The sequence below is a fragment of the Cygnus olor genome, chromosome Z, assembly GCF_009769625.2.
Source record: "Cygnus olor isolate bCygOlo1 chromosome Z, bCygOlo1.pri.v2, whole genome shotgun sequence".
Classification (NCBI taxonomy): Eukaryota; Metazoa; Chordata; class Aves; order Anseriformes; family Anatidae; genus Cygnus; species Cygnus olor.
Window position 1 is genome coordinate 71299774 of NC_049198.1, and position 12963 is coordinate 71312736.

The 12963-nt window shown below is 42.1% G+C and overlaps 1 protein-coding gene across 9 annotated transcripts in view; it reads right to left on the reverse strand.

The window, feature by feature from the left end:
• PALM2AKAP2 (PALM2 and AKAP2 fusion) overlaps positions 1-12963 on the reverse strand; it is a 253654-nt gene that overhangs the window by 79431 nt on the left and 161260 nt on the right. The gene's annotated exons all lie outside the window — the stretch shown is intronic.

The following is a 12963-nucleotide window of genomic DNA, read 5'->3' on the forward strand; positions in this document are numbered from 1 at the left end:
ATCTTATGACAATGTCAGGGTGGAGTAGCTCAAGCCCAGAACCACCACTAAATGCTACACATGCGAAACTATTAATACAGTTCCACCTGCAGCTGAGGAATACCCATTTTTAGGAATGCGGAAGGCTGGGTGTGTGACCGTTACGAGCAATGAGCTCTGGTGCAAAGGAAGAAGGCTGGTAGCCTTTGAAGGCTCCTTTTAACTACTCCGACTGGCTGGTCCTTCAGGCAGGTACAGTTGTGACTCCATGCTTTACATTTACAAGTATGTCAACAGGGACAGGTAACCTAGGAAGATGAAATTAAGAACCTGCCCCACATCTTGACTCCTTTTCCTCTGCGCTCACGGCAGAGGAGCTGACTTATCTATTATCAAATCAAGACCTGTAGAAACCTCAGCTTGTCACTCACAACCATTAAAGAAGTTTTCAGTTTGAATTATACTAGAGCTAGTATGCATGAAGACAAAATGATGGAGTACTTTGCTGGGACTTGTCAGCCCTGTAGAGTCCGTGGGTAGACATGTTTACTGAGCAGCAAGACCTATACACTTTCTTTATTCTCTCTTTTGTCTACTTAGGATTTTGGGACAGAAGCTGTCAATTATAACCAGTTTATATAGCTACTAAAATCCAACTTCCAATCTTAATTGCAATGAACTACTCAGAACAGCATTGATGTATTGGTGATATTTCACACGAGTCGTAACAGAAAACTAGACCATCAGTGAAATGAATTAAAGAAAATTTCAGATTTGAGAGAAATGCCAGAGAAAGAGCTTGGAATCTGCATTTCTGCAGCAGCTTGTGTCTGTGGGAAATTGCGTAGGGACCAAGGAAAACATGAAAAGCTGGGATGTTGGGCCTACTCACAGTCTGACAAATAATAAAATAAAATAAAATAAAATAAAATAAATGCACAGGGCACCGCAGGATTCAGCCTTTGCTGCCAAGTGTGCACTTCAATAACAAATAACTTCAACACAAGCTAAAAAAAGGTAGCATCAAACCTGAATTTAGGAGTCTTGTCTGATAAATACAGAAATGCAATACCCTTAATGAGAATTTTCCCATTCCCTTAATGGGAGCTAAATAGGACCAGGAATGAACATCTTGTATCAGATGTCAGATGCCAGTAATGCTTTACTTGGTTCAGAAACCTCTAATGAAGAAGCAGAATGCTATAATTGCTACTGATTGACAGAATCAAATTGTAGTCATGCTTCTGAGAAAAAACACAAGACAGTACGCTGAGTGGCATCAGTATTTTCCCAGAGCAAACTCAGTTATCTGTTGGAACAGACAGTAGCCTTGCTACTTTTTTCCTTCTCAACAATATCAGTTTACAGCTCAACAACACAAGGGTGGAGGAGGAAATTCCTTTATTCTCACCTTCCAAAAAAAAAAAAAAGTTCCTTTTCAAAAAGCTTTAGTACAATGAATTTGTCATCAATTGTTTGCAGGAAACATCTCACATTTTTTCCTTCTATGCAATGAGTTTGATCCCAGCAGGTTGACTTAATTCTATAAAGAAAAAAAAAAAGCCACATACATATAAGGACAGGCAAGAACCATGGTGACGCCCACCAACCTCAATAAAAGTACCTACACTATGCTCACTTAAATGTATAAGCATAGGACCATTTGGCCTTAAAATTGAGAAAAAGCGTATGCAACTTCACCAAACAACATTAACAAAAGTAGTGAGCAGCGAGTGCTTATTCCGTTCTGACAGGTGACAAATTTACCACTGCAAGGAGGAAAAAAATAACAGCGTACTGGCAGCATTCCCACTACAAGACTGGACTAACAGACATTCCCAAATATCTTTTAAATTGTGGTTGTTAAAAGGTGTTGTGAACAAACGTTGAAGTTTGCAGCAACAATAATAGAGCATGAAAGAGCAAGAATTTAAGGATAAAAACAAAATCTTTACTAATTTCCTTTAAGAGATTTTCTCTGATAAGGTTTCCATCTATGGCAGACACTGATGACTTTCTGATGATGTTTGTTTTGGTAACTTCTGATGATGATGAAAAAGCCTACCGCTCCTTGGTCAAGCTATGAGCTTTCTTTGAGATATTTAACAGTAATGCAGTCAGTCCTGTTACTGATATTCAGCTGCAGCTGTCAGCAGAACTTGGTTCAGCTCATAACAAAAAAAAGAACCCCTCTACACGAGTAACAAGAGAAACCCAAATTTCCACACCACTTTTAAACCAGACTGAGCTATTAGGTACACCTCTTGTTTCCAACACTTTAAAATCTCTCCTATTAATTTCACAGCTTCAGGTTGCTATGGATGGAAGGACAGGATATTCTTCTCATGAGTTCCCCTACTGCTCCTTTCACACGCCATATTACTCCTTTTCTACACATGCCTTATTTGAGCTAGGAACCTCTACCATCACATAAATGTTCAGGTCAACTTTGCTCTCAACTTTGCATAAACCATACAGTGACCAGAGCTGGGAGGGGTTTAGCATACATACACTTTATTCTTGTTTGGGCCCTTGACACGCTTTGAATACTTCTAAGAGAAACTCATTAAACACTTAAAGAAGAGAAATTTTGAGGTTCTGCAAGCCAAGAAATAGTTTAACGATGGAGGGAGGGGACAGGCTGCCCCACAGAACAAGAGATGGGGAGACAGTGTCCAGGTGGCTGAGAATGGAAATATGATGGTGCTAGGGCTGCACCTCCAAAGGCATTTTTTTCCTTTTCTGTTCTCTCTCTGGCAGCCAAACCACCCACCCACCACCAACAACAACAAAAACACCAACCAAAAAAATACAACTACCTAACTCTGTATCACTGTCATGGACTGCAGAAAATACCAAAAGAGGATAATAACATTATTCTGTATATATCTGTATTCTGCATATATCTGTTCATTTGAGTGTGTTATCAGAGAGAAAAATCATAGTGTCTTCTTTTGCCAAGCCACGCCTATTGGCATTACTGAGAGCCTGGGTTCTGGGTTTGAAACATTTGTCTTTTTGGAGGAGGGGTGGCTTTTATCAGAGCCTTTCAGAGAATGATGTAAACCTAATCATTTCAACAACAAAAACAACAAAGGCTCCAGAGAAGTCATTCTTTTGGACTCTTCTGATCTTTACAATACAGTCAAACTCTAAACGTTTTTGTTAGTTTTTAACTCTTCAGCCCAGGAGAAAAAATTCAGAAACAAAATAACTGCAGATAGCAAGCCAAAACTTGCTGTCAATGAAACTGCTCTTTAGTTAAACAGAGAGTACTTCACTCATTCCTTAGGGCTTCTTTTAAGTTGAAGACAAGAAGAATTTGCTTCTAGTTTCTTTATGAGACATTTACTCTTTTGTTGTGGGAAAATCTGCACCATCTCTAGCAAGCTCCTTACAAAGCCCACAAAATAAAACAGGCTTCTAGTAAATGAAGTGATAGAGGTCATGGACGTGAAGTTGCCCTTCTTTATTCCCTGACACGTGTCCATAGTGTTGCTGACACAGGCCAGGAAAGCACCACAGAATACACAGCATCAGAATATTGCAACAGAATATATACATAACACGCTGCATCATCACAAAGCTAACTGTATGGCCCAGAGTCCAGTCCCAAACATGCAGTGCAACAGAGCAGCAGAGGCCTGTTCCCATACTGCCCAGCTACCTAAAATTCTCAAGGTCCAGACGACAAGGAGCACGAGATGTTTTGTCAGCACAACCCTCCACAGCGGGCTTCCTCCCATAGTGTGGCCCACCACCACTTTCCCGAGGAATGGAACCGCCAAGTCACTACAAAATCCTGGCACCAAGCCTAGCAAAACGAAGTCCTCCTGTCATGAAAGTGGGTCGCCTTTTTTTTTAAAAAAAATTCATGTATCCTATTTCAAAACTCACATTTGCCACAACATGAACTGCCAGGCCTGCAGTGTCTCCTCCTTTATTTTTCCTCCTGCCTTCTGCCTCCCAAGGAAATTAAAGTATTCATTAGATCCACCAGCTAGAAAGAAGATTTAAATGGCATGATGCATTACCCAGCACAGCTGCATGCTGACAGACGGCTGATGTTGATGGGATGGTAGGCAAAGCACACACGTACGTGCAGGCCTGTTAGCTACAAAGTCAGTCCCAAGCCGTAAATTACAGCTGTCCCGTTGTGCATTGCTGTCACACTCCCACTAAACTCGCAGATCCACCTAAGAGGGAATGGGCTGAGAAGAGCTGGTGGGGCATCTGCAGAGGTAAGAAACATTTTGTCGTTCAGATGTTCATTTTCCCCCCCCCAGCCTAGACCAACAACTACATCTGTGCCTGGAGGACATGAGCCCTCTACGAGGAGGCTCATGTCAGCGGAGACTTCTGGTTTGATGTTTCAGACTTTTTCTGCAGAAGTGCCAGCGCCTCCTATGAAACTGAGATGGGGACCCCATCTGTGACCAACCCTACAGCTCTCCAGAGACCAGGTATCTTGCTGCAAGTGCTTTCTTTGTATCACAAAGCTAATGTGAAGGCTAAAGGGGCATGTGTGATGTTGACAGAAGTGCTTTAGCCTTTAATTATCTCAGATTCTCTGCTTCTGCAGATGAACACTCCTGGACGATGCAACCTGACCACAGCTTTAAATGCCATCTGGCTCTTGACTTAATGATCACTGGTGTAAGTAACCTCCTGTCACTCTCCTTCTTCCATGCTCAGCATTGTTTTTCATAGAAATGAACTTGCTTATATATATTTTTCTGTTGTTTTTGTTGTTTTAGTTTGGTTGGTTGCCTCAAGGTTGCTCTTCCAGTACCTAACACAAGTTCAGAGACATGCCCACTGCAGCATTTGCACCTGTGGGATATCAGTTTGGCTTTCCAAAGAAACTTTCCGAAGAAACTTTTCTGAAGAAACAGGTCCCATAGGTGCGGAAAGAGGAACACTTAAAAAAACCACTATGCACATACTCTTCTGCCGCCACAGATCTACACTCCAGGCAGCTTGGGATGGAATGGCAATACCCTCTCGGGCAACTCTGGAAAGTCCCCTTTCTGACAGTTCACACTGTTGAGAACAGAGGGTGTTGACTTGTTTTGACTTCCCTTCACAAAGCTTCTGATAACCCAGCACCTCGGAGCACGCACGAAAAACAGTGCTATCGTCCTTTCTTACCGAAAGAATACAGGTTTGCCACGGGAGATGGCTTAACGTAGACCTACCCGGCTAGTCACGGAGAAGTCGTGTCCCTTACACAGACCAGCAGGATACTGACTCGCCAGAGTCAACAGGAACCGCAGGCAAGAAAGGACCGAGGGCTGGACTTGTGGGTTTCCCACACATCCCCCGAGAGGCAGAGCAGAACAAAGAAATTCTGCTATCGGAATGTTGCTGCTATATAAATGAAACCCCTGAATTATGGAGAGACCTGGGAATGAACGAGAGCCACAAAAGCCTAAGAACATTTTATTCAGAGCAGAAGGAATCTGATGGCATCTGACAAAAAGATGTGAGGAAGGAGCCTCCTCCTGCAAGAAACGATCAGCTAATTCTGAAAGGCTGGCTCAATCCCAGTTTGGCTCACCTTTAGTACTCTCTAAATACACAGGTAACTGTTGCCAGCTTTTTAGTGACAACTCCAAATGTGATTTTTTTCTCTGAGGCTTGTCCTCCTAGAAATTTCAAAATTACCTGGGCTCCCCATTGATATCTCTGAATTAATTAGATGGAAAAAGATTTTCAAGAAGTTTAAGGGCTTAAAGTATATCCTGGTCAAAACTGTCGACTAATTAAAAGATATTTTTAATTTAAAGTGAGAACTATTCCCTAAAAATCTTTGGCAACCTACATTCTGATCCACTGTACCATGCCACCTCTGTTCTTATTAACAAACACGTTTAATACAGCATGATGAATGTAGATCTGGGCCTTAACAGACATATCAGCACAGAATGCCAAACAGGCAACAGGACAGGCATATTGAAAGTGCCCACCAAGAACTGTTAAAAGGCCTCATTTTTAGAAAGCAAAAGGGCACTTCATCTGTCCATGCTGGATTCTCTTTTAAAGCTTTTTGGGTAGAAGGACCCATATTCCAAAAAGACCCCAAAAGTTTGTCTACTGCTATGCTTTCACATAGCTGCTGCTCACCAGGGATTCAGAGGGAACCAAGGATGCAACAGAAAGAACAAGCTTGCATCGGCACGATGATATGTGAAGGAAGCCAATACATTTCTAAATTAAACCAAGTCAAGAATTGAACCAGAATAGTTTAAGTGACAGTACAAAATGCAAATAGTCCAAAGACAGTTATGTGAAGGATCATGAAGGCTGGGAGCACAGAATGGATGCAGGACGGACTTGGTCTCCAAGCTGATGAAACAACAGCATCTAAAGCCAGCACAGGTACTTTGATGTTATTCTTTAGATCTGACTGAATGACCAAAACATTTCTTTTTAATTAAGCCAATTTCAGTACATCATCTGCTTCCACAACAGAAAAATACTGAAATGTCTTAAATAGTCTGAGTATTGTCAATGTACAGAAAAGACTCAAAAGAGAAAGAAGTAGGGAAAAGAAAGGAAGGATATCGGGAAAAGACTTGGTAACACAATCAGGCTACAACTTTGGCTGAATTTTCCTTTCTGATGATGACAACCAGCAGCAGGTGCTGGGAACAACGAAGGGCTGGCTCGCTCTTTATTCAGTGAATAAAGACATGCAGATGCTGCTCTGCTGGACACAGCCAAGCCATCTCTGAGCAATGCTGCTGAGGTCTGCCCCGGGTAACCCCTGGGCCTGCACGCTGTTCAAACGATGGGGTGTCGAGACCCCAGGGCACTTGAGCTGTTGTCGCCGTGTCTCCTCTCCACAGTAAAATAGCTGTGCCAATAACACACCTCTTGAATGGAGAGAAACATCTGGAACTCCAAAACGTGCCACAAGCCACAACAGCCTCTTAACCTTGCATGCACTTCAAATGTTTTGAAATCAGGTTAACTGACTGTGGGTTTATTGATAGCAGCTCCCGTGCCAACATGCGGGTTCTCAAGAGCATTACAGGCAAATATATTTTCTTACACTCACTCTTGGGGCAGGGTAACAGCTAATGGGGAACTCTAAAATTGGAAATAACGTGACCTATTTACAAGGAAAGATGACGGCATGATGCTTACAGATTTGAGATTGGCTTCACTTTGTCTTTCTTACAAAACTGTGGGAGCACTGTGATACGTTCCAAAAGACCACAACTACAGTGGGAAAATATTTGTACAAAAACTGCTGGCTTGGTCCCACCTTCTTTAACAAAAATAATCTTTGGTGCTTTACTGTGGAAAAACTCCAACCTTTATTAATAGATGTATACAAGTTTAATAAGTTTAACAGTGTGGGTTGGTGCAAGATGCTAACATGGGTGTACATTTCAGCTGGTTTCTATTTCTAGTCTAATGTCTTCCTGCAGCTTGATGAAGAAGAGTTATTAAAAAAGGGAAATTCTTAAAAGTGAAGATATTTGAAAGACGGATGTGGGTTGTGTATTGGCAATCCTATTAGGGAATTATTCTAAATTGGCACTACTAAACTCGCCCCAGATTCAACAAGACACAGAAATAGGGCAAACCAAGCATGTATACAGATGGAGCTGTGTTTTTCCCTGGAGTACTGGAAAAAAAGTGGCTGTTACAAAGCTCAACTTGAACTTAATGCTGGTGCCGCTGTCCCAGAAAATGAGACACAAGATGACCACTGGAAATCCCTGGATTCACTGGAAGAACATAACAGCTGTGATGTCAAATACCAGTCCCTGGGAAGTGTTGGGAAGGAAGCTACACACATCTGCATGCCCATTTGCATTTAAGCCCAGGCCTAGAAACTGTTGCACTTAGTTTCTCTGATTGAGGTAGTAGTGCTTTGTATTTTTTTCAATATTTAGATCAGTATGATCGTAATGTATTGCTGGTTTAATGGTGTTGTGAATATATCCAGGCAAAAGGTAGTTCTTCTCACTACTTCAGTAAACTGCTAAACTTTAATTTCTAGAAAGCCACACTTTACTGCTAGTGCTACACCCACTGCGCCCTTAAAAAGTTGCCTGCTTCATGCATACATTATACACAGATGTTACACAAAGCAATGCAAAAACATGTAGAAAAAACCTGGTAAAACATGGATAGACCTTTCCTTCCAAAGCACACATTGCGATGTGAATTTAACTACTCGCACACAGAAAGTTTTCTGGTCTTTTTTCTTTTTAACACTGAGAAAACAGGAGAAGAAGGAAATGATGATGTCCAGAGCCACAAAAGAAATGAGTGGAATCAAGAGATTCTGGAACAAAATTCCAGATCTTTGAAAGCATCCATGTTCCCTAGATCATGACTTATCTCTTTAGTCAATTAGATAAAGGTTGAAAGTAAATTCTAAAGTGAACAGGACACACTTTCATCATTCAGTAGCACATAATGAATTTTTCCCAAGCACTAATGCAGATCTTGAAAGGTATATTTCTAACCCTTCTAAGATGTATATATGTTTTTAAGGGAATTTGTTCTGTCTTAAATGCATTTTTTTCTCTGTTATTAATTAAGAGGCTGAAGAAATCATTCTCTCTGCTCAACAATATAGGGAAAATTCTCATTTCTGCTGTATATTGCATGAAAGCATCATATCAAGCAAAATAACACTTGAGTCCAATTACTCCAAAGTACTTCTACCACATTTCTGAAGAATTACTCTCAAGGCACACTTCTGCTTTCTCCTGTAAACCCCAAATCTTAGTAAACAAAGTAAACCAAGTAAACAAAAAGTGAAACTCTGAACTCTCATCAATTATAAACTGAAGCCAAAGATTTTTTTTTTTTCCTTTTTAATTAAGGATGGCAGGACTTATAATTAGAGTGGATTACTGAAGATTGTTCATCACTAACAATTAGACCGTAATTTGTATTGCTAAAACAGAATTTTAATATGATGTTTATTTTGTCATGATACCACAGCATCCCAGTATTGCGAATACGATTAACTGGGAGATAGAAAAGTGATGACAAAATCTAGGTTTCTGTAGTATACAATTTTGAACAAAAGTTACAGTATGATCTTTGTGAACTAGGATGTTTCTTCCGATAGCAACTAAAATGACAGTTTGAACACACTGCTTTTGCAGTGAAACAGCCCTGAAGATCTTCCATTGTAGAGAAGTAAAGGGAAGAATCAATAGTCCCATTTTACAGCTGGGAAACTTCTGCACTAAGGATTGAGACTTTTTTTCAGGAAGGAGTGAGATACATCTGTGGTGTACTAAAGCGACTGTGTGCAATGCGTCCTTTTTAAAGCTCTGTACACAGTTCAGTACTGATTTACCGTGATTCTCACTTGATGACAGAAAACAGCTTTGGAAGGGCACTCAGATGCCATCTGCATCAACATTAGGATTCCTGTAGTCACCCTTGATGTCTACAACGACAGGCTACCAACAGGCCATTCAAAAAAAATCTCATCCCAATCTGAGACATATTAGATGACTAACTCTCTGGAAGCACCTTCCTCTTTACGTGAACCACAGAGGCAGTTTACCAGATCAAACCAGAGACACTTCATTTCCAGATGGCTGAGATGAAAACTAGTTCTAGTTAACCTGCCCTCGGACAGAGGCAGACTGCATGGTTTGCATCCTCAGTGCAGACTGAAATCCTTCTTCATCTCCTCCTGTATCAATCTGTCCTGCACAGTATATTCTAAAAGAGGAGATTATTCCCAGATAGGAGATTTCATAGAGCATGGACTTTGCACAACTGCATTCGTCTTGCCACAAATAATTCGTATTTACCCTTTGCCAGGATTAAATAGACTGATGTGGAAAACTAATGTACCAGAGCAATGCAGCCCGAAGTTTACGCAGAAATAACTTAACATTTTGGACATGCAGAAGTAAAAGACTACCACTTTGGCATCCTACTCAAAGAGAATTACATAAATTACAGATCTAACTGCATTTGCTGGCATTCATTCAGTGCTGATGTTATATTTCATAATTAAACTTAATTTTATAGAGCTGTACTCTAGTGGTCTAGGTCAGCAGTCAATTAAAGAACAACCCTCTCCAGGACAAATGCAATACTCCTGTAAGTGTGAGCATCGTCATAAATTGACAGGCCAACTTTTTTTGCTTATAGAGTTTGAATGCCAATTCTACCCACATCAGCTTCAATGGACTAGCTCCAGTGGGTGGGACCATCTGAAAGGTCTCCTCAATGAATTCTAAGTCCAGAATTTTGCTATTGTACATACAAAGAATGGACAGTGAACTACAGACCACAGGCGGCTGCTGCCCAGTTGATGCTGCGCCATGTTGAGCCATGGCACTCAGCTCAAAGCAAGGAGATCCCCCCATTATCAAGGCTCAATAACCCACTCACACACTTCACTCATCTCAAACTGACAAATGGTTTGATTTTTCAGAAGCTGGAACATGACCGAAGCTGGGTTGATAACTGAAGAATGGAAATAAAACTAGGCACCTGCTTTCTGAATATAAGCCCCATGCGTACTTTGGCAGTAGGTAAAGGAAATCAAGCGTCCTTCCCTAGAAGAAGGTCTAACAAGCACTACAATTTTGGAGATTCCTGCACATTTCTTCCAGGCCGTGTGATCCTTGGTGGGACCAGGTGTCTGGGGAAACACCGGGCACCTCTGATCTGGTATCACCTGCTGCCACCCTTCCTAGCACAGGTAAGGCAAAGGGTGATGGATTTTGTTCTCTTTCCAGGGGGAGGGCAGACATAGTCCAGGGTGAGTATTGTCACGGCCTGGAACTTGGAAATGCACAATGGGAAGTTGTATCAAAGTAACACAGAATTTACGGTGGACTTCAGGCAGCCAAGCGCATTATGCTCACGAGAACCAATATGTGCCCCTTCAGCACATACTCAGAGGACGGATGGTGCTTTTCTTTCTTTCTTTCTTTCTTGGAAAAATTAAAAGAGGAACAATTTTGGCAGCACAAACAAAAGTGTTTACCCCAGCACCACAAATGAACTCACTGCTGGTCAGTTGAATGAACTCACCGCCTGTCTGGGGGTTAGTACTGCAGCATGTTGATGAGAGAAAAATCACACAGTGAACGGCAATAATGGGGACGGTTCTAGATGCTGCATTATGCAGCCCTTCATGTCTTGCTATAAATACGGTATCAATAGCACTCGCTAAATCAGCAGGTGTTTCCAGTAGCAAAAGTCAGTTCTGCAGTTTGGATGAGCCAAAAAGGCATGAATTAACTCATCCCATGCCCAAAGCGCACATCCAACATTCTACCTCCCACACCATAAACCACACAACCCTGTATTCTTCACACAGCCAAGACTCTGGCTGAAGTCAATAAAAAATTCGGAGCATTTTGAAAGCACTTTGAAGTTACGCACAGATCCCCTAGCAATGAAGTTGCACATCCGCAGGGAAAGAAAATAACCATCAGCTGACACGAGAGCTACTTCTTGTCAGCACTATTAAAAGACATCTATCAATATGGCTTAATTTGCTTAAGAGCTCACCTGGGACCTGTAGTCTTTGGACAGGTGTTTGGAAACTAATGTGAAAAACAACTTACCAGCATCTGTATGTAACATTTTAAATTTGTGAAACATTATTCTGGTGGAACCTGTCAAAGGGCAGCAAACGGGCTGACATTCAGACGTAAAATGAAGACAAACTGAATAAAAACCAGGCAATACTGACCTGTCGGAAATACCTACAATGAATACACTTAAATGAACACTTTAATTTCAGCTATAACTTCGTCCTCTGCTGTGTGCAGGGAAACAAAAGCTGCCATCCAAATGTATGTGAAATAACTTGCACTCTTGAGGAAAAAGAAGTCATGGACTACCACAGATACTGATGTATCTATACCTTGCCTGGGTTCCTGAGGCTGGAGAGACCAGAAAATGTAATTGTGAAAGTGAAATAAATCCCTGTGAGATACGCAAAACCTCTGCAAAACACTTACACAGCATGAATACAAATTGACATACCAGAACTATGAGACAATACTAGAATCGGAGGATATCATTACAGCGTTGAACGGTTAATCACAGCTCAAAATAAAATGTTTATTCCAGTGCTAAAATCACGACGGGGGGATCTGCTCTGCCTCTTTCTGACATTAGGCTGGTACTTATCACCCTAGCATACATCTTCTGGGAGATTATATGAGATTCATCTGAAGATAAAAACTGAAGTTCAGTATGATGACTGCTTTTTATGGGTAATGATTAATAGCACCAGGAACTCAAACATTTGGATTCACAGTAGCTGCTGGCCTGCCCCCCCTCTGTAATAATTTCAATAACTTTTTAAGAAGATACACCAATGTTTGGGAAGTTTACACTGCAGTGCTCCTAAGCAGATATATATATTATATTTGGTTATATATATATATGAAATATTTAAAACTCATGCTCTGCTCTTACAGAGGGAAGCTAAAAATAGAAAGACTTGGAACAAAGATAAGGGAGATTTTTCAGTTCAAAAAGGGGAGTCCGGGAAAAATTGAGATGGCCATGAAAAAAACATGCTGATTAAAAAATAATTACGTCACGGGTTTCTCAGGATCCTAACGAACCCCCTCCACGCCGCCAGCCTGGCTCCCACCGCCGCCCCCCCCCAGTGGAGCCCCCCGGCACCCCAAACCCGGCAGCCGGAGAAGGGGGGCTCGGAGGGGTGTTTGGGGGGGTGTCTGCAGCCGCCCCTCCACCTGAGGGCCTGGGGGGGACCTGGACCCTCGCACCCCGTGTTGTGAGCCCCTCCCGCCCCAACGTGCCCGCATGGGGGGGTACTGTGGGGTCAGTACTAGCACGCCGGGGGGAGGCGAAGGGCGAGAGGAAAAGGTCTGCTCCTTCGCCCCCCTCACCCCCCTGGCAGCCCCCTTCCCTCCTCGCCTCTTCCCTTCCCCTCCCCGCATCTCCATCCTCCCTTCCTCTCCTCGCCGCCCCCCCCCCCCCGCCTTTCCATCC